Source organism: Molothrus ater, chromosome 9 (assembly GCF_012460135.2).
Source record: "Molothrus ater isolate BHLD 08-10-18 breed brown headed cowbird chromosome 9, BPBGC_Mater_1.1, whole genome shotgun sequence".
NCBI lineage: Eukaryota > Metazoa > Chordata > Aves > Passeriformes > Icteridae > Molothrus > Molothrus ater.
Window position 1 is genome coordinate 31,382,772 of NC_050486.2, and position 25,415 is coordinate 31,408,186.

Here is a 25,415-nt window from a genome sequence, read left to right on the forward strand (position 1 = left end):
GGGAACGACGACCGGGACTTTTCTCCACCTCCCCCCCCCACTCGAAGGTGCAGCATCCCCAGGTGTGACCAGTGAGGATGAGGAGGGGGCAGCTCTTGCCAGAGGCTGCTTTCAGAGGGTTACACGGGCACACCTGCACGTGGAGCTGAGAGTTGAGAGGGGGCAACACAGGCATCCCGAGAGTCCCTCCAGGATCAGTGGTTACAGGATCCATCGGGGGCTGGGGAGCAGCCAGCTGCACCTGAGCATGGAGCATCACTCCTAGAAAAAGTCCAGGGAAAAGCCCTCATGCCAAGAGACAGAACCTGAGCAGGCAGAGCAGCACGTGTGGTCCCAGAGGGAAACTTTCAAGTTTCCCCTTTCATCTGGTCAGTCGCCCCCCCTCCCAGAAAAGAGACAGGACATTAGGAGAAAAGGAATTTAAAATAAAGGAAAAGGCTCCCTTTTCTGTAACTGTCTGTGTCTAAATTGAAGAGGAATCTGCTTCCCCTGCAATTTTAATGGTTTCAATTAAAGGAAACCCTGCCTTTTCCGTGGTGCTGGGGGTATTAATCATCAGGGAATCCCCATTTTCCATTATTTTCCAGTTTAAATGGAAGGCAAAAACCTTGATGATGCTATTTTATGGGTTTGAATTAAGGGTAGCTTCCTCCTTTTCATCATCTTAAGGTTTAAATTGAGGGGGAAGCCCAGTTGTCCCTCCTTCTAAAGGGTTTGAACTGAGGGAAAATCCTCCTTTCCTCATCACCAGAGATATTTAAAGTGGGAAAACCCCACCTTTCTCCAGTAGTTTAGGGGATTAAATTAAAGGGAAGAAGCCGCTTATTTGCCATTTTATCAGTTCAAGTGGACGTAAGCCCCACCTTTCCCTCAATTTAAGGGGTTTAATTGAGGGAAGCTTCTTCTTTTTCAGCATTTTAAGGGTTTAAATCTACATTTCAGGGTGCTCCTACCCATGTCCCAGTACCAAATGTCACATCAGTGTGGGCCTAGCACTGCCCACAGTCTAGTCTCCCACTGCCCAGGAGTCTATTTTTTTTTCTTGGTTTTATTTATAACGTATATAGGCCAAATTAGAGGTCCCAGTGTGAGTTACACTATTCATATTAGTACTCTTCTCCACCCTGCTTAGTCACACCTGGAGTACTACTGAGTAATCACTAGGGAACAATTATGCAAGTTAACAACAAATTATCAAACTTATCTAGCTATACTGCCAAAACACAAACCTTCTTATCAGTTTTATGCCCTTTTTCTTAGTGCAGTTGCAGTAAGAAACAAAGCACTGTCATTTCCTTGAAGAAATCTTCTTCATCAAGCCCTTTACCCACCTTGAATTTAGTCAGAGGAGCCAAACAGTTGCAGTTCCTCTGAGGGCTTTTATAGCTGGTGGGATTTGCCCCCTCCCTTTTCCCGGGTATTGTGGAAATGAGAGGCAGCACAACCAGGGATATATTAACCCCAGCCTTTGCTAAGGGCCTTCATTATCTCTCTGGGATCAGCTAGGATAAGAGTTCTCCTCTTATTTCAGTGAAGAGGCTCTTTCAGCTTATCTCAGCTTGTTTTCAGCAGGTGGTTTTGGGCATCTAAAGCAACAGATGCTTTGAAGATACTGTGCAGAGAATAGCATTGAACACAGGGAGTATTTAAGTTCATGATTTTGGATTGCGTTCAGGGCTGGTGACATGCTTTTATAATTTCTGGTTTTCTTGGGGTTTTTTTTAGGAAGAATGCAACTCATGAAGAGTTTAGGAGGAGAAGCTCATAAAGAATTGCAGCCCATGAGAAGGACCCATATTGGAGAAATTAATGGAGAACTGTCTCCTGTAGGAGGGATCTCATGCTGCAGCAGCACAAAGACTCCTCTTCCTGAGGGGGAAGCAGTGGCGTGAACTGACTGTACCTTCTGTTCTCATCTTCTTGCACTACTAGTGGGGAGGAGTGAGAGAATGGGGAATAAAGTTAAACCTGGGAAGGAGAAAGGGATGGGGGAAAGGTGTTTTAAAGACTTATTTTACTTCTTATTATCCTACTCTGATTTTGATTGGTAATTAATTCAATTAATTTCTCCCTTTTTTCCCCTCTGACGTCTCCCTGTTCTTATCTCAGCTCATGACCTTTTTTATATTTTATCCAGCTGAGGAGGGAAGTGATTGATAGAGAGGCTCTGGTGGGCACCTGCCATCCAGCCAGGGTCCACCCACCACAGTAGTATTCTGAACAAAATGTGCAGGCTTTCACTGAAGGGAAGACTTAGTAAGGGAGTTTTAGTAAATATTGTCATTGGAGTGTGAAAGAGTGAGTGATCATGTTTAGAGTAGCTACCAACAGTTTTCTAGGCAGGCTCATGCTCCAGGATCTAGTGGCATGTGCATGTCTGCAGTCTTAGAGCTTCTGCAAGGAATCAAAACCTCATGGTTGGAGAACTGTCATGTGAAAAGGGAAGATTTCCTTGACCCTTAGTATTTAATTTGTTTGTCAGTGCCCCAGGAAAGCTGAGACCCTTGTGCCTGACCAGTCTATCAGTGTCCTGTTACAGGGACCCTTTGTTGAGCAGTCCGGCTGGATTGAAGTTTGACTGACATTCAGGGAAATAGGCCAAGATCATAATGGAGATCCCTCAGCAGGTCTTCCCACTTTATGACCCCTCAGTAGGACTTATTTGAATATGTTACCTGCTGCTGGCAACTGCTAGCATCCATGAAGGAGTCACACTTTGGAATTTTATGGAACAGTTTATGAACTATACTCTTATTATAAATATAAAATTGTGACAGGTTAAGGTTCAGGAATTGTTGGTGATGGTATCTGTCAGTGATAGTATTTAACTGCAAAAAATTACTCAAAGCAATATACAGACAAGTTGTAGTCCCCAATAAAAATATTCAGCAGGCAGGGTGCATTTCTAACCCAACAGGTGTTCCTATGGGGCAGAAGACAGGCTCAGCCCATTGACTGATCCCAGCAGTTATGATGGTGCCTTCACTAACTTTTTCTCCATTCTTGGCTTACTTTTATAGTATTTCTTTATATTTAGGTGAAGCTTGAGTGACTCTACTCATGCATATATTTGCTACTGATTGGTGTAAAATCCTCTCACTTCACTTTCAAAGATACAATCAAAAAAATGTATAGGGCTCATGCCAAGTGAGAGGTTGTTGTAACTTGGAGGCAGGTAACTTTGGGATGCACAGCAGGCAGCCTGCCCTCCATCTGGGTGTGAAGAAGGCAGGGCTGGGAACTGTCAGCAACATCCCACCAGGTCTGGCTCATGGTGCCACCCTGAGGGTTTCCCCTGTCTTCGGGCAGTCCTAGCTACTGCAGCTCACTTGACAGAGACTCACTGTCTATACTGTGCTTGGCTACACTGGAGAGGATGAAGCTGAGGACAGCAATGGTTGCCTTCACATCCCCTGACTGCAGACGGGAGGGAGGGCGAGCTCTGTCACCTTGGGAAGGCATCTGCAGATTCATTGCTGCCCATCTCTGGAGCATGGCTCTATCGGGGGATCGTGGTAAGGACAGCAGTGCTCACCTAACTTTGCACCTGAGGACAGCTTCAGGATCTTGTCATACTGTGGGAGAGCAGAGCTTCACAGTAAACACCAGCTAACGCACTTACTACCAGTGTTAACACTAACAATTCTTACCCAAATATTAATACTAATAACACTTACTATGCATATTATTAATGCTAGTAGAGGCTGGTAGCGTTCTTAACGCTGAGGCTTGCATGAAGAACACAAAATTAATTAATGATGCTGATTCTGCTATTGTGGTGTTGAACTACTTGGCCTCCACTGCGGTAGCCCCACACTTACCTCGATGGCCTCCCCCAGCACGTCCCGAAGCACTGGGATGCAGATCAGCTTAAGCTTCACTGATGTGATAAACAGAGTTCACTCTGTAAAATTTTTAAAATTTAATAAAGGATAAAAGGACAAAATAATCCAGCACTGGGATGCTTTTAGCACACAGCCGAAGACCAGAGAGGTAGCTTAAAATCATGTTCGCTATATAATACATTGCTGAGGTTACATGCATATTCATTAGCTTACACATTATTCAAACATTCCTTTGAGTTTTTGATGTTCCAGGAACTCTCTTGTTTGGTTTTAACCGCTGACTTGTCTGCAGAACACTCTGTAAATTAGGTCTACATATTTTATTTCTTCCTGTAGTTTTATCCTGTTGCTTCACACTCCCTGATAATGCCGATAAGAGTCGATAAATCCTTCCTGGATGCTTAAGCTCTTTTTGTCACTGTTATCTTATCACTTAGTAGGGGCAGTCTCGAGTTATAAGAAACAGAATAATTGCTTTGCACCATTGTCAGAGTTATTTACATAGCAGTGTTTTAGTTTCTATTTTAACATTTTGTTAAAGCCTACGATATAATATATTTATCACACTACTATTCATATGAAATATACAGTGCATACATAAACTGGCATATTACACCATACAAAGCAGTTAAAAGTAAGTATAAGTTGTACCATATCAGAATACTTGTGATGCAAAAAGCTAATCTATGAATGTGAAAGCCAATATTGTTTTATCATCTATAACATCTGACAACTGTGGGGGAAAACGAGGGTGAGCAGCGGGCTCGCAGCAGGCAGAGGGCGGGCAGGGGGACGCGGGGCACCTAACTTCGGCCAGGGTGCTGATCTCGGCCAGTCGGGGCAGGCCACGTCTCCGCAGAAGCGGAAGGAGTGCGGGAGAAGAGGCGCCCAGAGCCCGCAGCGGGCTCTGCACGCTCTCCCCGCTGCCGAGCCCCCTCCTCACCTTGTTGCCGCCGCTCCCTGGTGCGCGCTGCTGTCGCAGAGTCCGCCTTTACGACCCGGAACCACTCCCAGGCTACACCCCTCCCCGCCCCGAGGGGCTCTGCGGGGGTTTTTTCGCCGGGACCTGGGCACGAGAGAGGGCCGGAGGAGGGGACAGGGGGGGATCTCGCGAGCGGGACCCCCGGGCCCTTCGAGCAGCCCGGTCTCCACCCCACGCTCCCACGGGCCGCAGCCTGACGGCTCCCAAGCCTGCCAATCACGGCCCGCCTTTCTCCGTCCGCCCTGTCCAATCACAGCCGCCCTTTCAATCCGGGCGCGGTGCCGCCAATCTCAGCCCGCTCAGTCGCGGCCCGGCCCCTCAGCTTGGCCCCACTCCCCCGTACGCCTGAGGCGCCGCTCCCGCCACCGCCGCTTTGGGAGCCGGCGGAGCTGTGTTCCCGCTGCCGCTGCCTCGGCAGGCGCTGTTGGGGCCGGGAAGGGCGGCCGGGAGCTTCCAGTTCAGGTCCTGGTCGGGATCAGGTTCTGGTCCAGGGAAACGGGCAGACGGCGGGGAGCGGGCGGACGCGGCCCCTGCAATGGCGGCGGGAGCAGCGCTTGAGGGAACTGCGGGAGGTCGCGGAGCCGAGCGCGGCGGGAATGGGCGGGCTGGGATTGGTGGGGCCGGCAGGCGCTGCCTCGGCTTGTGATTGGCTGGCTGGTCCGGCCCTGGGGCATAAATAGCGTGCGTTGGGGCGGCGCAGGCGTCAGTTCGGCGGCGGAGCTGGAGCGACGGGAGGTGTGGCTGCGCGATCGGAGGAGCGGCGCCGTGGGAGCGATGGGAGCTGCGGATGCGCGATCTGAGGAGCGGCGCTGCGCCAGGACGGGACCCCAGTGGCTGCTGATCTGGGGAGCGCTGGTGAGCACGGGCGCGACGCCTGCGGCAGCATCTGGGAGCCGGTCGTGTTCAGTTCTTTCTGCCGCGCCCTGCGCGGCTCGGGTAGCTGGCGGCTGGTGTGCGGCCTGGTGTGGCGCGGGGGGGGGAACCCGCTGCTGTCACTGGGGGCCGGGAAGAAGCCGTTTCGCGGTTTCTGGATTTAAAGTATTGTTCAGAATACGAGGAATAAAGGTTGCTTTTTTTGCATTTTTATTACTTTATTTTGTTTCTACTTACAATTATTTTCTCTTTATTGTGTTATTATTGCTCGTTTTATTACATCTTTTTGGTTTGATTTGTTTTCTTTACTAGATATCTGATGTTAATTCAGTAAGGGTTGTGGGACTGGGGCTGAAACACTATTTGTGAGATCAGTGGGGATATAAAACCCCAGGGTGTGGAATAATGATTTTGACATGAGTCAGGCCCAAAACAATGTGGAGCGGTGGAAATGCTGGGGCTAGATAAATGCCATGGGAGAAGGGCACAGAGCTGCAGCACAGGGCCTGCAGGATATGCCTGGGGGTTCCCAGCCCCTGCCCCGTGGTACCAAGCAGAGAGGCTGAGGGTGTGGGGGCTCAGAGGGGTTCCAGGGCCCAAGAACTAGCCCAAGGGTGCCTTTTGGGATGGGGGAGCAGGAGCCCGGTGGCTATTCCCAGCCCCTGGAGCTGCCTGGGAGGAAGTGAGGGGGCCTTTGTGCAGGTGCTGGGCTGAGGGCCAGAGTGAGGGAGAAGGTAGATGTTACGCTTCAGGCCTCAAGTGTCCCCAAAGTTGGGATCCCACAGGGGTGGGTGGGACAACTTCTAGAGATATTGAAATGATGGCAGTAACTGATTTGTGACCTTATCAACAGCCCCAAGCTGCAGTGAGAAGCAGGAGCAGCTTTTAGCTACAGCCAGTAGGAAGCTGAGGAGCTGGAGCTGAGGCAGCAGAGCTGGAGGAGACAGAAATATGGTAGGGTTTGGGGTAAAACCCCTGTGGGGCTGGGAATAAGGAATGTGGAGCTGGGAGGTGAGCTGCATGGTTGGAGTTGAAATTGCTGTAAGGGCAGTGATCTAAGCTCAAACCACACAGAGCTAGAGCTAAAGCAAAGATCCTGCCCTGAGAAGCAGAAGTAGCGTTATGTGGCACTGCTGTGAAGATGTTGAGCAGGAAGTGGAACAGAAGAGCTGGCAGTGTAATAAAGCTTGTGGGACTGGAGCTGAAATCACTGGGGCCAGGGTGGGGACTGCAGTGCTGCAGCATCAATCACTGCTCAAAGGGATACTCACTGTAGATCTGAGGAATAACCATAGAATGGGACACAAAACGAAAAAGCTGGAAATAGAATAATAACTGCCAAAATGGGGTGGCAATGGTGATACTGAACGTGGAGGTGAAACCCCAAAACTGCAGCCAAAACCAAAACCCTGTTTCAACCTGAGAGCAGCTTTGCCTGGCAGAGCTGGAAAAGAGCAGAGCTGGAGGTGGAAGAAGAGAGCTGGCAGTGAAATAAAGGTTGTGTGTCAACAGCTGAAATCACTGGGGCTGGGAAAGGGAAACTGTGGGGCTGGGATTGAGACTGCACATGGGATGGAAACTGGAAGGCTGATATAGAGACTGTATGATTTATGTGCTAAACTCACTGCAGGCCTGTGATATGGATGCTGGGGCTGGGTATTATGACTGAAAGTAGAACAGGATATGTGAAGTGGAAAAGGGGACTGCAACCTTGTGCCTGAAAGCCCCGTTGATGCCATGATATTGCGGAGATTTGTAATGGCATCTCTAGGGATCGAGCTGAAATCACTGTGGGGCTGGGATTGTGGTTGAAAAATGGATAAGAAACTAAGGCTGAGAATGGGACTGTGAGCATTGAGGGGAACTTATGCAGGGGCTGGCACAGTGACAAAAGTGTTCTTGTGCTGAAATCACTGTAGGCCTGTGACATGGATGCAGGGGCAGGGGATTGTGACTGAAAGTAGAAGAGGACGTGTGGAGTGGGAAAGGGGGCTACAACCTTGCGCCTGAAAACGTGGTTGGTGGTAGAATATTGTTTGCGCCTGGGATGGAACCTCTAGAGGTGAAGCTGAAAGGAATGTGGGGCGGGGATTTGAATGAAAGTGCAAAAGGTGCAAGACCTGTGAACAGGGCTGTGGGAATCGAGGTGAACTTATGCAGGGGCTGATAAAGTGACTGGAGATTATTGGGCGGGAGCTAAAATACCTGAAGGCCTGGAGTACTGCTGGTGGAGTGGACTTCGAGAGGATCGTTCAGGGGCTGAATTGTTGCTGAGCTGGAGCCAAGATCAAGATGCTGTCCTTTGAAGCTGGAGAAACACAGAGCTGGAGCTGCGAGAAGAGAGCTGGCAGTAAAATAAAGCTTGTGGGTCAAGAGCTGAAAGAGCTGAAATCACTGTAGGCCTGGTGCTGTCATCATTGCAGGTGTGGGATGGGGGCTGAACATGGCATAGAAACCATAGGGCTGGCGTAGAGACGGTAAAATAAAGCTTGTGGGTCAAGAGCTGAAAGAGCTGAAATCACTGGGCTGGTGCTGTCATCATTGCGGGTCTGGGATGGGGGGTGAACATGGCATAAGAACCATAGGGCTAGCACGGAGACCTTAGTGTTCTTGCATCGAAATCCCTGTAGGCCTGTGCTATGGCTGCAGGGGCTGGGGATTGTGACTGAAACTAGAACAGAACGTATGGAGCGGGAAAGGGGGCAGCAGCCTTGCGCCTGAAAACCCCGTCGATGGTAGAATATTGTTTGTGCCTGGGATGGAACCTCTACAGGTGGAACTGAAATCAATGTGGGGCTGGGGAGTGGACTGTAAGGCTGTGATTTGAATGAAAACAGAAAAGGTCCTAGACCTGTGAATGGGGCAGTGGGCAATGAGATGAACTTATGCAGGAGCTGGCACAGTGACAAGGGATTGTTGGGCGGGAGGTAAAATCACTGCAGGGCTGGAATATTGCTGGTGGGGGGGTTGTGAGAGGCTTGTGTGGGGGCTGAATTGTTGCCGAGATGGAGCCAAGATCAAGATGCTGCCCTTAGAAGCTGGAGAAACACAGAGCTGGAGCTGCAAGAAGAGAGCTGGCAGTAAAATAAAGCTTGTGGGTCAAGAGCTGAAAGAGCAAAAATCACTGCAGGCCTGGTGCTGTCATCATTGCAGGTGTGGAATGGGGGCTGAACATGGCATAAGAACCATAGGGCTGGCATGGAGACGATAAAATAAAGCTTGTGGGTCAAGAGCTGAAAGAGATGAAATCACTGGGCTTGTGCTGTCTTCATTGCAGGTGGGGAATCAGGGCTGAACACAGCATAAGAACTATAGGTCCGGCACGGAGACCTTAGTGTTCTTGCGTCGAAATCCCTGTAGGCCTGTGACATGGCTGCAGGGGCTGGGGATTGTGACTGAAACTAGAACAGAACGTGTGGAGTGGAAAGGGGACTGCAGCCTTGCGCCTGAAAACCCCGTCGATGGTAGAATATTGTTTGCGCCTGGGATGGAACCTCTAGAGGTGGAACTGAAATCAATGTGGGGCTGGGAAGTGGACTGTACGGCTGTGATTTGAATGAAAACAGAAAAGGTCCTAGACCTGTGAATGGGGCTGGGGGAATGAGATGAACTTATGCAGGAGCTGGCACAGTGACAAGGGATTGTTGGGCGGGAGGTAAAATTACTGCAGGGCTGGAATATTGCTGGTGGGGGGGTTGTGAGAGGCTCGTGCAGGAGCTGAATTGTTGCTGAGTTGGAGCCAAGATCAAGATGCTGCCCTTAGAAGCTGGAGAAACACAGAGCTGGAGCTGCAAGAAGAGAGCTGGCAGTAAAATAAAGCTTGTGGGTCAAGAGCTGAAAGAGCTGAAATCACTGTAGGCCTGGTGCTGTCATCATTGCAGGTGTGGGATGGGGGCTGAACGTGGCATAAGAACCATAGGGCTGGCACGGAGACGATAAAATAAAGCTTGTGGGTCAAGAGCTGAAAGAGCTGAAATCACTGGGTCTGGTACTGTCTTCATTGCAGGTGGGGAATCAGGGCTGAACACAGCATAAGAACTATAGGTCCGGCACGGAGACCTTAGTGTTCTTGCGTCAAAATCCCTGTAGGCCTGTGACATGGCTGCAGGGGCTGGGGATTGTGACTGAAACTAGAACAGAACGTGTGGAGTGGAAAGGGGACTGCAGCCTTGCGCCTGAAAACCCCGTCGATGGTAGAATATTGTTTGTGCCTGGGATGGAACCTCTAGAGGTGGAACTGAAATCAATGTGGGGCTGGGAAGTGGACTGTAAGGCTGTGATTTGAATGAAAACAGAAAAGGTCCTAGACCTGTGAATGGGGCGGTGGGCAATGAGATGAACTTATGCAGGAGCTGGCACAGTGACAAGGGATTGTTGGGCGGGAGGTAAAATCACTGCAGGGCTGCAATATTGCTGGTGGGGGGGTTGTGAGAGGCTCGTGCAGGAGCTGAATTGTTGCCGAGCTGGAGCCAAGATCAAGATGCTGCCCTTAGAAGCTGGAGAAACACAGAGCTGGAGCTGCAAGAAGTGAGCTGGCAGTAAAATAAAGCTTGTGGGTCATGAGCTGAAAGAGCTGAAATCACTGGGTCTGGTGCTGTCTTCATTGCAGGTGGGGAATCAGGGCTGAACACAGCATAAGAACTATAGGTCCAGCACGGAGACCTTAGTGTTCTTGCGTCGAAATCCCTGTAGGCCTGTGATATGGCTGCAGGGGCTGGGGATTGTGACTGAAACTAGAACAGAACGTGTGGAGCGGGAAAGGGGGCTGCAGCCTTGCGCCTGAAAACCCCGTCGATGGTAGAATATTGTTTGCGCCTGGGATGGAACCTCTAGAGGTGGAACTGAAATCAATGTGGGGCTGGGAAGTGGACTGTACGGCTGTGATTTGAATGAAAACAGAAAAGGTCCTAGACCTGAGAATGGGGCGGTGGGCAATGAGATGAACTTATGCAGGAGCTGGCACAGTGACAAGGGATTGTTGGGCGGGAGGTAAAATTACTGCAGGGCTGGAATATTGCTGGTGGGGGGGTTGTGAGAGGCTCGTGCAGGAGCTGAATTGTTGCCGAGCTGGAGCCAAGATCAAGATGCTGCCCTTAGAAGCTGGAGAAACACAGAGCTGGAGCTGCAAGAAGAGAGCTGGCAGTAAAATAAAGCTTGTGGGTCAAGAGCTGAAAGAGCTGAAATCACTGTAGGCCTGGTGCTGTCATCATTGCAGGTGTGGGATGGGGGCTGAACATGGCATAAGAACCATAGGGCTGGCACGGAGACAGTAAAATAAAGCTTGTGGGTCAAGAGCTGAAAGAGCTGAAATCACTGGGCCTGGTGCTGTCTTCATTGCAGGTGTGGGATGGGGGCTGAACATGGCATAAGAACCATAGGGCTGGCACGGAGACGATAAAATAAAGCTTGTGGGTCAAGAGCTGAAAGAGATGAAATCACTGGGCTGGTTCTGTCTTCATTGCAGGTGGGGAATCAGGGCTGAACACAGCATAAGAACTATAGGTCCGGCACGGAGACCTTGGTGTTCTTGCGTCGAAATCCCTGTAGGCCTGTGACATGGCTGCAGGGGCTGGGGATTGTGACTGAAACTAGAACAGAACGTGTGGAGTGGGAAAGGGGACTGCAGCCTTGCGCCTGAAAACCCCGTCGATGGTAGAATATTGTTTGTGCCTGGGATGGAACCTCTAGAGGTGGAACTGAAATCAATGTGGGGCTGGGAAGTGGACTGTAAGGCTGTGATTTGAATGAAAACAGAAAAGGTCCTAGACCTGTAAATGGGGCTGGGGGAATGAGATGAACTTATGAAGGAGCTGGCACAGTGACAAGGGATTGTTGGGCGGGAGGTAAAATCACTGCAGGGCTGGAATATTGCTGGTGGGGGGGTTGTGAGAGGCTTGTGCCGGGGCTGAATTTTTTCCAAGCTGGAGCCAAGATCAAGATGCTGCCCTTAGAAGCTGGAGAAACACAGAGCTGGAGCTGCAAGAAGAGAGCTGGCAGTAAAATAAAGCTTGTGGGTCAAGAGCTGAAATCACTGGGCTTGGTGCTGTCATTGCAGGTGTGGGATGGGGGCTGAACATGGCATAGAAACCATAGGGCTGGCACGGAGACTGTAAAATAAAGCTTTTGGGTCAAGAGCTGAAAGAGCTGAAATCACTGGGCTGGTTCTGTAATCATTGCAGGTCTGGGATGGGGGCTGAACATGGCATAAGAACCATAGGGCTGGCACGGATACCTTAGTGTTCTTGCTTCGAAATCCCTGTAGGCCTGTGACATGGCTGCAGGGGCTGGGGATTGTGACTGAAACTAGAACAGAACGTGTGGAGTGGAAAGGGGACTGCAGCCTTGCGCCTGAAAACCCCGTCGATGGTAGAATATTGTTTGTGCCTGGGATGGAACCTCTAGAGGTGGAACTGAAATCAATGTGGGGCTGGGAAGTGGACTGTAAGGCTGTGATTTGAATGAAAACAGAAAAGGTCCTAGACCTGTGAATGGGGCGGTGGGCAATGAGATGAACTTATGCAGGAGCTGGCACAGTGACAAGGGATTGTTGGGCGGGAGGTAAAATCACTGCAGGGCTGGAATATTGCTGGTGGGGGGGTTGTGAGAGGCTCGTGCGGGAGCTGAATTGTTGCCGAGTTGGAGCCAAGATCAAGATGCTGCCCATAGAAGATGGTGAAACACAGAGGTGGAGCTGCAAGAAGAGAGCTGGCAGTAAAATAAAGCTTGTGGGTCAAGAGCTGAAAGAGCTGAAATCACTGGGCCTGGTGCTGTCATCATTGCAGGTGTGGGATGGGGGCTGAACATGGCATAAGAACCATAGGGCTGGCACGGAGACGATAAAATAAAGCTTGTGGGTCAAGAGCTGAAAGAGCTGAAATCAATGGGCTGGTGCTGTCTTCATTGCAGGTGGGGAATCAGGGCTGAACACAGCATAAGAACTATAGGTCCGGCACGGAGACCTTAGTGTTCTTGCGTCAAAATCCCTGTAGGCCTGTGACATGGCTGCAGGGGCTGGGGATTGTGACTGAAACTAGAACAGAACGTGTGGAGTGGAAAGGGGACTGCAGCCTTGCGCCTGAAAACCCCGTCGATGGTAGAATATTGTTTGTGCCTGGGATGGAACCTCTAGAGGTGGAACTGAAATCAATGTGGGGCTGGGAAGTGGACTGTAAGGCTGTGATTTGAATGAAAACAGAAAAGGTCCTAGACCTGTGAATGGGGCGGTGGGCAATGAGATGAACTTATGCAGGAGCTGGCACAGTGACAAGGGATTGTTGGGCGGGAGGTAAAATCACTGCAGGGCTGGAATATTGCTGGTGGGAGGGTTGTGAGAGGCTCGTGCAGGAGCTGAATTGTTGCCGAGCTGGAGCCAAGATCAAGATGCTGCCCTTAGAAGCTGGAGAAACACAGAGCTGGAGCTGCAAGAAGTGAGCTGGCAGTAAAATAAAGCTTGTGGGTCATGAGCTGAAAGAGCTGAAATCACTGGGTCTGGTGCTGTCTTCATTGCAGGTGGGGAATCAGGGCTGAACACAGCATAAGAACTATAGGTCCAGCACGGAGACCTTAGTGTTCTTGCGTCGAAATCCCTGTAGGCCTGTGATATGGCTGCAGGGGCTGGGGATTGTGACTGAAACTAGAACAGAACGTGTGGAGCGGGAAAGGGGGCTGCAGCCTTGCGCCTGAAAACCCCGTCGATGGTAGAATATTGTTTGCGCCTGGGATGGAACCTCTAGAGGTGGAACTGAAATCAATGTGGGGCTGGGAAGTGGACTGTAAGGCTGTGATTTGAATGAAAACAGAAAAGGTCCTAGACCTGAGAATGGGGCGGTGGGCAATGAGATGAACTTATGCAGGAGCTGGCACAGTGACAAGGGATTGTTGGGCAGGAGGTAAAATTACTGCAGGGCTGGAATATTGCTGGTGGGGGGGTTGTGAGAGGCTCGTGCAGGAGCTGAATTGTTGCCGAGCTGGAGCCAAGATCAAGATGCTGCCCTTAGAAGCTGGAGAAACACAGAGCTGGAGCTGCAAGAAGAGAGCTGGCAGTAAAATAAAGCTTGTGGGTCAAGAGCTGAAAGAGCTGAAATCACTGTAGGCCTGGTGCTGTCATCATTGCAGGTGTGGGATGGGGGCTGAACATGGCATAAGAACCATAGGGCTGGCACGGAGACAGTAAAATAAAGCTTGTGGGTCAAGAGCTGAAAGAGCTGAAATCACTGGGCCTGGTGCTGTCTTCATTGCAGGTGTGGGATGGGGGCTGAACATGGCATAAGAACCATAGGGCTGGCACGGAGACGATAAAATAAAGCTTGTGGGTCAAGAGCTGAAAGAGATGAAATCACTGGGCTGGTTCTGTCTTCATTGCAGGTGGGGAATCAGGGCTGAACACAGCATAAGAACTATAGGTCCGGCACGGAGACCTTGGTGTTCTTGCGTCGAAATCCCTGTAGGCCTGTGACATGGCTGCAGGGGCTGGGGATTGTGACTGAAACTAGAACAGAACGTGTGGAGTGGGAAAGGGGACTGCAGCCTTGCGCCTGAAAACCCCGTCGATGGTAGAATATTGTTTGTGCCTGGGATGGAACCTCTAGAGGTGGAACTGAAATCAATGTGGGGCTGGGAAGTGGACTGTAAGGCTGTGATTTGAATGAAAACAGAAAAGGTCCTAGACCTGTAAATGGGGCTGGGGGAATGAGATGAACTTATGAAGGAGCTGGCACAGTGACAAGGGATTGTTGGGCGGGAGGTAAAATCACTGCAGGGCTGGAATATTGCTGGTGGGGGGGTTGTGAGAGGCTTGTGCCGGGGCTGAATTTTTTCCAAGCTGGAGCCAAGATCAAGATGCTGCCCTTAGAAGCTGGAGAAACACAGAGCTGGAGCTGCAAGAAGAGAGCTGGCAGTAAAATAAAGCTTGTGGGTCAAGAGCTGAAATCACTGGGCTTGGTGCTGTCATTGCAGGTGTGGGATGGGGGCTGAACATGGCATAGAAACCATAGGGCTGGCACGGAGACTGTAAAATAAAGCTTTTGGGTCAAGAGCTGAAAGAGCTGAAATCACTGGGCTGGTTCTGTAATCATTGCAGGTCTGGGATGGGGGCTGAACATGGCATAAGAACCATAGGGCTGGCACGGATACCTTAGTGTTCTTGCTTCGAAATCCCTGTAGGCCTGTGACATGGCTGCAGGGGCTGGGGATTGTGACTGAAACTAGAACAGAACGTGTGGAGTGGAAAGGGGACTGCAGCCTTGCGCCTGAAAACCCCGTCGATGGTAGAATATTGTTTGTGCCTGGGATGGAACCTCTAGAGGTGGAACTGAAATCAATGTGGGGCTGGGAAGTGGACTGTAAGGCTGTGATTTGAATGAAAACAGAAAAGGTCCTAGACCTGTGAATGGGGCGGTGGGCAATGAGATGAACTTATGCAGGAGCTGGCACAGTGACAAGGGATTGTTGGGCGGGAGGTAAAATCACTGCAGGGCTGGAATATTGCTGGTGGGGGGGTTGTGAGAGGCTCGTGCGGGAGCTGAATTGTTGCCGAGTTGGAGCCAAGATCAAGATGCTGCCCATAGAAGATGGTGAAACACAGAGGTGGAGCTGCAAGAAGAGAGCTGGCAGTAAAATAAAGCTTGTGGGTCAAGAGCTGAAAGAGCTGAAATCACTGGGCCTGGTGCTGTCATCATTGCAGGTGTGGGATGGGGGCTGAACATGGCATAAGAACCATAGGGCTGGCACGGAGACGATAAAATAAAGCTTGTGGGTCAAGAGCTGAAAGAGCTGAAATCAATGGGCTGGTGCTGTCTTCATTGCAGGTGGGGAATCAGGGCTGAACACAGCATAAGAACTATAGGTCCGGCACGGAGACCTTAGTGTTCTTGCGTCAAAATCCCTGTAGGCCTGTGACATGGCTGCAGGGGCTGGGGATTGTGACTGAAACTAGAACAGAACGTGTGGAGTGGAAAGGGGACTGCAGCCTTGCGCCTGAAAACCCCGTCGATGGTAGAATATTGTTTGTGCCTGGGATGGAACCTCTAGAGGTGGAACTGAAATCAATGTGGGGCTGGGAAGTGGACTGTAAGGCTGTGATTTGAATGAAAACAGAAAAGGTCCTAGACCTGTGAATGGGGCGGTGGGCAATGAGATGAACTTATGCAGGAGCTGGCACAGTGACAAGGGATTGTTGGGCGGGAGGTAAAATCACTGCAGGGCTGGAATATTGCTGGTGGGAGGGTTGTGAGAGGCTCGTGCAGGAGCTGAATTGTTGCCGAGCTGGAGCCAAGATCAAGATGCTGCCCTTAGAAGCTGGAGAAACACAGAGCTGGAGCTGCAAGAAGTGAGCTGGCAGTAAAATAAAGCTTGTGGGTCATGAGCTGAAAGAGCTGAAATCACTGGGTCTGGTGCTGTCTTCATTGCAGGTGGGGAATCAGGGCTGAACACAGCATAAGAACTATAGGTCCGGCACGGAGACCTTAGTGTTCTTGCGTCGAAATCCCTGTAGGCCTGTGATATGGCTGCAGGGGCTGGGGATTGTGACTGAAACTAGAACAGAACGTGTGGAGCGGGAAAGGGGGCTGCAGCCTTGCGCCTGAAAACCCCGTCGATGGTAGAATATTGTTTGCGCCTGGGATGGAACCTCTAGAGGTGGAACTGAAATCAATGTGGGGCTGGGAAGTGGACTGTAAGGCTGTGATTTGAATGAAAACAGAAAAGGTCCTAGACCTGAGAATGGGGCGGTGGGCAATGAGATGAACTTATGCAGGAGCTGGCACAGTGACAAGGGATTGTTGGGCGGGAGGTAAAATTACTGCAGGGCTGGAATATTGCTGGTGGGGGGGTTGTGAGAGGCTCGTGCAGGAGCTGAATTGTTGCCGAGCTGGAGCCAAGATCAAGATGCTGCCCTTAGAAGCTGGAGAAACACAGAGCTGGAGCTGCAAGAAGAGAGCTGGCAGTAAAATAAAGCTTGTGGGTCAAGAGCTGAAAGAGCTGAAATCACTGTAGGCCTGGTGCTGTCATCATTGCAGGTGTGGGATGGGGGCTGAACATGGCATAAGAACCATAGGGCTAGCACGGAGACGGTAAAATAAAGCTTGTGGGTCAAGAGCTGAAAGAGCTGAAATCACTGGGCCTGGTGCTGTCTTCATTGCAGGTGTGGGATGGGGGCTGAACATGGCATAAGAACCATAGGGCTGGCACGGAGACGATAAAATAAAGCTTGTGGGTCAAGAGCTGAAAGAGCTGAAATCACTGGGTCTGGTACTGTCTTCATTGCAGGTGGGGAATCAGGGCTGAACACAGCATAAGAACTATAGGTCCGGCACGGAGACCTTAGTGTTCTTGCGTCAAAATCCCTGTAGGCCTGTGACATGGCTGCAGGGGCTGGGGATTGTGACTGAAACTAGAACAGAACGTGTGGAGTGGAAAGGGGACTGCAGCCTTGCGCCTGAAAACCCCGTCGATGGTAGAATATTGTTTGTGCCTGGGATGGAACCTCTAGAGGTGGAACTGAAATCAATGTGGGGCTGGGAAGTGGACTGTAAGGCTGTGATTTGAATGAAAACAGAAAAGGTCCTAGACCTGTGAATGGGGCGGTGGGCAATGAGATGAACTTATGCAGGAGCTGGCACAGTGACAAGGGATTGTTGGGCGGGAGGTAAAATCACTGCAGGGCTGGAATATTGCTGGTGGGGGGGTTGTGAGAGGCTCGTGCAGGAGCTGAATTGTTGCCGAGCTGGAGCCAAGATCAAGATGCTGCCCTTAGAAGCTGGAGAAACACAGAGCTGGAGCTGCAAGAAGTGAGCTGGCAGTAAAATAAAGCTTGTGGGTCAAGAGCTGAAAGAGATGAAATCACTGGGCTGGTGCTGTCTTCATTGCAGGTGGGGAATCAGGGCTGAACACAGCATAAGAACTATAGGTCCGGCACGGAGACCTTGGTGTTCTTGCGTCGAAATCCCTGTAGGCCTGTGACATGGCTGCAGGGGCTGGGGATTGTGACTGAAACTAGAACAGAACGTGTGGAGTGGAAAGGGGACTGCAGCCTTGCGCCTGAAAACCCCGTCGATGGTAGAATATTGTTTGTGCCTGGGATGGAACCTCTAGAGGTGGAACTGAAATCAATGTGGGGCTGGGAAGTGGACTGTAAGGCTGTGATTTGAATGAAAACAGAAAAGGTCCTAGACCTGTAAATGGGGCTGGGGGAATGAGATGAACTTATGAAGGAGCTGGCACAGTGACAAGGGATTGTTGGGCGGGAGGTAAAATCACTGCAGGGCTGGAATATTGCTGGTGGGGGGGTTGTGAGAGGCTTGTGCCGGGGCTGAATTTTTTCCAAGCTGGAGCCAAGATCAAGATGCTGCCCTTAGAAGCTGGAGAAACACAGAGCTGGAGCTGCAAGAAGAGAGCTGGCAGTAAAATAAAGCTTGTGGGTCAAGAGCTGAAATCACTGGGCTTGGTGCTGTCATCATTGCAGGTGTGGGATGGGGGCTGAACATGGCATAGAAACCATAGGGCTGGCACGGAGACTGTAAAATAAAGCTTTTGGGTCAAGAGCTGAAAGAGCTGAAATCACTGGGCTGGTTCTGTAATCATTGCAGGTCTGGGATGGGGGCTGAACATGGCATAAGAACCATAGGGCTGGCACGGATACCTTAGTGTTCTTGCTTCGAAATCCCTGTAGGCCTGTGACATGGCTGCAGGGGCTGGGGATTGTGACTGAAACTAGAACAGAACGTGTGGAGTGGAAAGGGGACTGCAGCCTTGCGCCTGAAAACCCCGTCGATGGTAGAATATTGTTTGTGCCTGGGATGGAACCTCTAGAGGTGGAACTGAAATCAATGTGGGGCTGGGAAGTGGACTGTAAGGCTGTGATTTGAATGAAAACAGAAAAGGTCCTAGACCTGTGAATGGGGCGGTGGGCAATGAGATGAACTTATGCAGGAGCTGGCACAGTGACAAGGGATTGTTGGGCGGGAGGTAAAATCACTGCAGGGCTGGAATATTGCTGGTGGGGGGGTTGTGAGAGGCTCGTGCGGGAGCTGAATTGTTGCCGAGTTGGAGCCAAGATCAAGATGCTGCCCATAGAAGCTGGTGAAACACAGAGCTGGAGCTGCAAGAAGAGAGCTGGCAGTAAAATAAAGCTTGTGGGTCAAGAGCTGAAAGAGCTGAAATCACTGGGCCTGGTGCTGTCATCATTGCAGGTGTGGGATGGGGGCTGAACATGGCATAAGAACCATAGGGCTGGCACGGAGACGATAAAATAAAGCTTGTGGGTCAAGAGCTGAAAGAGCTGAAATCAATGGGCTGGTGCTGTCTTCATTGCAGGTGGGGAATCAGGGCTGAACACAGCATAAGAACTATAGGTCCGGCACGGAGACCTTAGTGTTCTTGCGTCGAAATCCCTGTAGGCCTGTGACATGGCTGCAGGGGCTGGGGATTGTGACTGAAACTAGAACAGAACGTGTGGAGTGGAAAGGGGACTGCAGCCTTGCGCCTGAAAACCCCGTCGATGGTAGAATATTGTTTGTGCCTGGGATGGAACCTCTAGAGGTGGAACTGAAATCAATGTGGGGCTGGGAAGTGGACTGTAAGGCTGTGATTTGAATGAAAACAGAAAAGGTCCTAGACCTGTGAATGGGGCGGTGGGCAATGAGATGAACTTATGCAGGAGCTGGTACAGTGACAAGGGATTGTTGGGCGGGAGGTAAAATCACTGCAGGGCTGGAATATTGCTGGTGGGGGGGTTGTGAGAGGCTCGTGCAGGAGCTGAATTGTTGCCGAGCTGGAGCCAAGATCAAGATGCTGCCCTTAGAAGCTGGAGAAACACAGAGCTGGAGCTGCAAGAAGTGAGCTGGCAGTAAAATAAAGCTTGTGGGTCATGAGCTGAAAGAGCTGAAATCACTGGGTCTGGTGCTGTCTTCATTGCAGGTGGGGAATCAGGGCTGAACACAGCATAAGAACTATAGGTCCGGCACGGAGACCTTAGTGTTCTTGCGTCGAAATCCCTGTAGGCCTGTGATATGGCTGCAGGGGCTGGGGATTGTGACTGAAACTAGAACAGAACGTGTGGAGCGGGAAAGGGGGCTGCAGCCTTGCGCCTGAAAACCCCGTCGATGGTAGAATATTGTTTGCGCCTGGGATGGAACCTCTAGAGGTGGAACTGAAATCAATGTGGGGCTGGGAAGTGGACTGTAAGGCTGTGATTTGAATGAAAACAGAAAAGGTCCTAGACCTGAGAATGGGGCGGTGGGCAATGAGATGAACTTATGCAGGAGCTGGCACAGTGACAAGGGATTGTTGGGCGGGAGGTAAAATTACTGCAGGGCTGGAATATTGCTGGTGGGGGGGTTGTGAGAGGCTCGTGCAGGAGCTGAATTGTTGCCGAGCTGGAGCCAAGATCAAGATGCTGCCCTTAGAAGCTGGAGAAACACAGAGCTGGAGCTGCAAGAAGAGAGCTGGCAGTAAAATAAAGCTTGTGGGTCAAGAGCTGAAAGAGCTGAAATCACTGTAGGCCTGGTGCTGTCATCATTGCAGGTGTGGGATGGGGGCTGAACATGGCATAAGAACCATAGGGCTGGCACGGAGACAGTAAAATAAAGCTTGTGGGTCAAGAGCTGAAAGAGCTGAAATCACTGGGCCTGGTGCTGTCTTCATTGCAGGTGTGGGATGGGGGCTGAACATGGCATAAGAACCATAGGGCTGGCACGGAGACGATAAAATAAAGCTTGTGGGTCAAGAGCTGAAAGAGATGAAATCACTGGGCTGGTTCTGTCTTCATTGCAGGTGGGGAATCAGGGCTGAACACAGCATAAGAACTATAGGTCCGGCACGGAGACCTTGGTGTTCTTGCGTCGAAATCCCTGTAGGCCTGTGACATGGCTGCAGGGGCTGGGGATTGTGACTGAAACTAGAACAGAACGTGTGGAGTGGGAAAGGGGACTGCAGCCTTGCGCCTGAAAACCCCGTCGATGGTAGAATATTGTTTGTGCCTGGGATGGAACCTCTAGAGGTGGAACTGAAATCAATGTGGGGCTGGGAAGTGGACTGTAAGGCTGTGATTTGAATGAAAACAGAAAAGGTCCTAGACCTGTGAATGGGGCGGTGGGCAATGAGATGAACTTATGCAGGAGCTGGCACAGTGACAAGGGATTGTTGGGCGGGAGGTAAAATCACTGCAGGGCTGGAATATTGCTGGTGGGGGGGTTGTGAGAGGCTCGTGCAGGAGCTGAATTGTTGCCGAGCTGGAGCCAAGATCAAGATGCTGCCCTTAGAAGCTGGAGAAACACAGAGCTGGAGCTGCAAGAAGTGAGCTGGCAGTAAAATAAAGCTTGTGGGTCAAGAGCTGAAAGAGATGAAATCACTGGGCTGGTTCTGTCTTCATTGCAGGTGGGGAATCAGGGCTGAACACAGCATAAGAACTATAGGTCCGGCACGGAGACCTTGGTGTTCTTGCGTCGAAATCCCTGTAGGCCTGTGACATGGCTGCAGGGGCTGGGGATTGTGACTGAAACTAGAACAGAACGTGTGGAGTGGAAAGGGGACTGCAGCCTTGCGCCTGAAAACCCCGTCGATGGTAGAATATTGTTTGTGCCTGGGATGGAACCTCTAGAGGTGGAACTGAAATCAATGTGGGGCTGGGAAGTGGACTGTAAGGCTGTGATTTGAATGAAAACAGAAAAGGTCCTAGACCTGTAAATGGGGCTGGGGGAATGAGATGAACTTATGAAGGAGCTGGCACAGTGACAAGGGATTGTTGGGCGGGAGGTAAAATCACTGCAGGGCTGGAATATTGCTGGTGGGGGGGTTGTGAGAGGCTTGTGCCGGGGCTGAATTTTTTCCAAGCTGGAGCCAAGATCAAGATGCTGCCCTTAGAAGCTGGAGAAACACAGAGCTGGAGCTGCAAGAAGAGAGCTGGCAGTAAAATAAAGCTTGTGGGTCAAGAGCTGAAATCACTGGGCTTGGTGCTGTCATCATTGCAGGTGTGGGATGGGGGCTGAACATGGCATAGAAACCATAGGGCTGGCACGGAGACTGTAAAATAAAGCTTTTGGGTCAAGAGCTGAAAGAGCTGAAATCACTGGGCTGGTTCTGTAATCATTGCAGGTCTGGGATGGGGGCTGAACATGGCATAAGAACCATAGGGCTGGCACGGATACCTTAGTGTTCTTGCTTCGAAATCCCTGTAGGCCTGTGACATGGCTGCAGGGGCTGGGGATTGTGACTGAAACTAGAACAGAACGTGTGGAGTGGAAAGGGGACTGCAGCCTTGCGCCTGAAAACCCCGTCGATGGTAGAATATTGTTTGTGCCTGGGATGGAACCTCTAGAGGTGGAACTGAAATCAATGTGGGGCTGGGAAGTGGACTGTAAGGCTGTGATTTGAATGAAAACAGAAAAGGTCCTAGACCTGTGAATGGGGCGGTGGGCAATGAGATGAACTTATGCAGGAGCTGGCACAGTGACAAGGGATTGTTGGGCGGGAGGTAAAATCACTGCAGGGCTGGAATATTGCTGGTGGGGGGGTTGTGAGAGGCTCGTGCGGGAGCTGAATTGTTGCCGAGTTGGAGCCAAGATCAAGATGCTGCCCATAGAAGCTGGTGAAACACAGAGCTGGAGCTGCAAGAAGAGAGCTGGCAGTAAAATAAAGCTTGTGGGTCAAGAGCTGAAAGAGCTGAAATCACTGGGCCTGGTGCTGTCATCATTGCAGGTGTGGGATGGGGGCTGAACATGGCATAAGAACCATAGGGCTGGCACGGAGACGATAAAATAAAGCTTGTGGGTCAAGAGCTGAAAGAGCTGAAATCAATGGGCTGGTGCTGTCTTCATTGCAGGTGGGGAATCAGGGCTGAACACAGCATAAGAACTATAGGTCCGGCACGGAGACCTTAGTGTTCTTGCGTCAAAATCCCTGTAGGCCTGTGACATGGCTGCAGGGGCTGGGGATTGTGACTGAAACTAGAACAGAACGTGTGGAGTGGAAAGGGGACTGCAGCCTTGCGCCTGAAAACCCCGTCGATGGTAGAATATTGTTTGTGCCTGGGATGGAACTTCTAGAGGTGGAACTGAAATCAATGTGGGGCTGGGAAGTGGACTGTAAGGCTGTGATTTGAATGAAAACAGAAAAGGTCCTAGACCTGTGAATGGGGCGGTGGGCAATGAGATGAACTTATGCAGGAGCTGGTACAGTGACAAGGGATTGTTGGGCGGGAGGTAAAATCACTGCAGGGCTGGAATATTGCTGGTGGGGGGGTTGTGAGAGGCTCGTGCAGGAGCTGAATTGTTGCCGAGCTGGAGCCAAGATCAAGATGCTGCCCTTAGAAGCTGGAGAAACACAGAGCTGGAGCTGCAAGAAGTGAGCTGGCAGTAAAATAAAGCTTGTGGGTCATGAGCTGAAAGAGCTGAAATCACTGGGTCTGGTGCTGTCTTCATTGCAGGTGGGGAATCAGGGCTGAACACAGCATAAGAACTATAGGTCCGGCACGGAGACCTTAGTGTTCTTGCGTCGAAATCCCTGTAGGCCTGTGATATGGCTGCAGGGGCTGGGGATTGTGACTGAAACTAGAACAGAACGTGTGGAGCGGGAAAGGGGGCTGCAGCCTTGCGCCTGAAAACCCCGTCGATGGTAGAATATTGTTTGCGCCTGGGATGGAACCTCTAGAGGTGGAACTGAAATCAATGTGGGGCTGGGAAGTGGACTGTAAGGCTGTGATTTGAATGAAAACAGAAAAGGTCCTAGACCTGAGAATGGGGCGGTGGGCAATGAGATGAACTTATGCAGGAGCTGGCACAGTGACAAGGGATTGTTGGGCGGGAGGTAAAATTACTGCAGGGCTGGAATATTGCTGGTGGGGGGGTTGTGAGAGGCTCGTGCAGGAGCTGAATTGTTGCCGAGCTGGAGCCAAGATCAAGATGCTGCCCTTAGAAGCTGGAGAAACACAGAGCTGGAGCTGCAAGAAGAGAGCTGGCAGTAAAATAAAGCTTGTGGGTCAAGAGCTGAAAGAGCTGAAATCACTGTAGGCCTGGTGCTGTCATCATTGCAGGTGTGGGATGGGGGCTGAACATGGCATAAGAACCATAGGGCTGGCACGGAGACAGTAAAATAAAGCTTGTGGGTCAAGAGCTGAAAGAGCTGAAATCACTGGGCCTGGTGCTGTCTTCATTGCAGGTGTGGGATGGGGGCTGAACATGGCATAAGAACCATAGGGCTGGCACGGAGACGATAAAATAAAGCTTGTGGGTCAAGAGCTGAAAGAGATGAAATCACTGGGCTGGTTCTGTCTTCATTGCAGGTGGGGAATCAGGGCTGAACACAGCATAAGAACTATAGGTCCGGCACGGAGACCTTGGTGTTCTTGCGTCGAAATCCCTGTAGGCCTGTGACATGGCTGCAGGGGCTGGGGATTGTGACTGAAACTAGAACAGAACGTGTGGAGTGGGAAAGGGGACTGCAGCCTTGCGCCTGAAAACCCCGTCGATGGTAGAATATTGTTTGTGCCTGGGATGGAACCTCTAGAGGTGGAACTGAAATCAATGTGGGGCTGGGAAGTGGACTGTAAGGCTGTGATTTGAATGAAAACAGAAAAGGTCCTAGACCTGTAAATGGGGCTGGGGGAATGAGATGAACTTATGAAGGAGCTGGCACAGTGACAAGGGATTGTTGGGCGGGAGGTAAAATCACTGCAGGGCTGGAATATTGCTGGTGGGGGGGTTGTGAGAGGCTTGTGCCGGGGCTGAATTTTTTCCAAGCTGGAGCCAAGATCAAGATGCTGCCCTTAGAAGCTGGAGAAACACAGAGCTGGAGCTGCAAGAAGAGAGCTGGCAGTAAAATAAAGCTTGTGGGTCAAGAGCTGAAATCACTGGGCTTGGTGCTGTCATCATTGCAGGTGTGGGATGGGGGCTGAACATGGCATAGAAACCATAGGGCTGGCACGGAGACTGTAAAATAAAGCTTTTGGGTCAAGAGCTGAAAGAGCTGAAATCACTGGGCTGGTTCTGTAATCATTGCAGGTCTGGGATGGGGGCTGAACATGGCATAAGAACCATAGGGCTGGCACGGATACCTTAGTGTTCTTGCTTCGAAATCCCTGTAGGCCTGTGACATGGCTGCAGGGGCTGGGGATTGTGACTGAAACTAGAACAGAACGTGTGGAGTGGAAAGGGGACTGCAGCCTTGCGCCTGAAAACCCCGTCGATGGTAGAATATTGTTTGTGCCTGGGATGGAACCTCTAGAGGTGGAACTGAAATCAATGTGGGGCTGGGAAGTGGACTGTAAGGCTGTGATTTGAATGAAAACAGAAAAGGTCCTAGACCTGTGAATGGGGCGGTGGGCAATGAGATGAACTTATGCAGGAGCTGGCACAGTGACAAGGGATTGTTGGGCGGGAGGTAAAATCACTGCAGGGCTGGAATATTGCTGGTGGGGGGGTTGTGAGAGGCTCGTGCGGGAGCTGAATTGTTGCCGAGTTGGAGCCAAGATCAAGATGCTGCCCATAGAAGCTGGTGAAACACAGAGCTGGAGCTGCAAGAAGAGAGCTGGCAGTAAAATAAAGCTTGTGGGTCAAGAGCTGAAAGAGCTGAAATCACTGTAGGCCTGGTGCTGTCATCATTGCAGGTGTGGGATGGGGGCTGAACATGGCATAAGAACCATAGGGCTGGCACGGAGACGATAAAATAAAGCTTGTGGGTCAAGAGCTGAAAGAGCTGAAATCAATGGGCTGGTGCTGTCTTCA

The 25,415-nt window shown here is 50.9% G+C and overlaps 1 long non-coding RNA gene across 1 annotated transcript in view; it reads right to left on the bottom strand.

Annotated features, from left to right (window-relative positions):
• The window catches only part of LOC118689446 (uncharacterized), a 48,408-nt gene that overhangs the window by 7,965 nt on the left and 15,028 nt on the right, over positions 1-25,415 (bottom strand). Inside the window, exons 2-3 of the long non-coding RNA XR_004980624.2 lie at positions 4,789-5,854; positions 3,822-3,904 (exon numbers count right to left, since the gene is read on the bottom strand). This is a non-coding gene — a long non-coding RNA (uncharacterized LOC118689446). The remainder of the gene's footprint in view (positions 1-3,821; positions 3,905-4,788; positions 5,855-25,415) is intronic.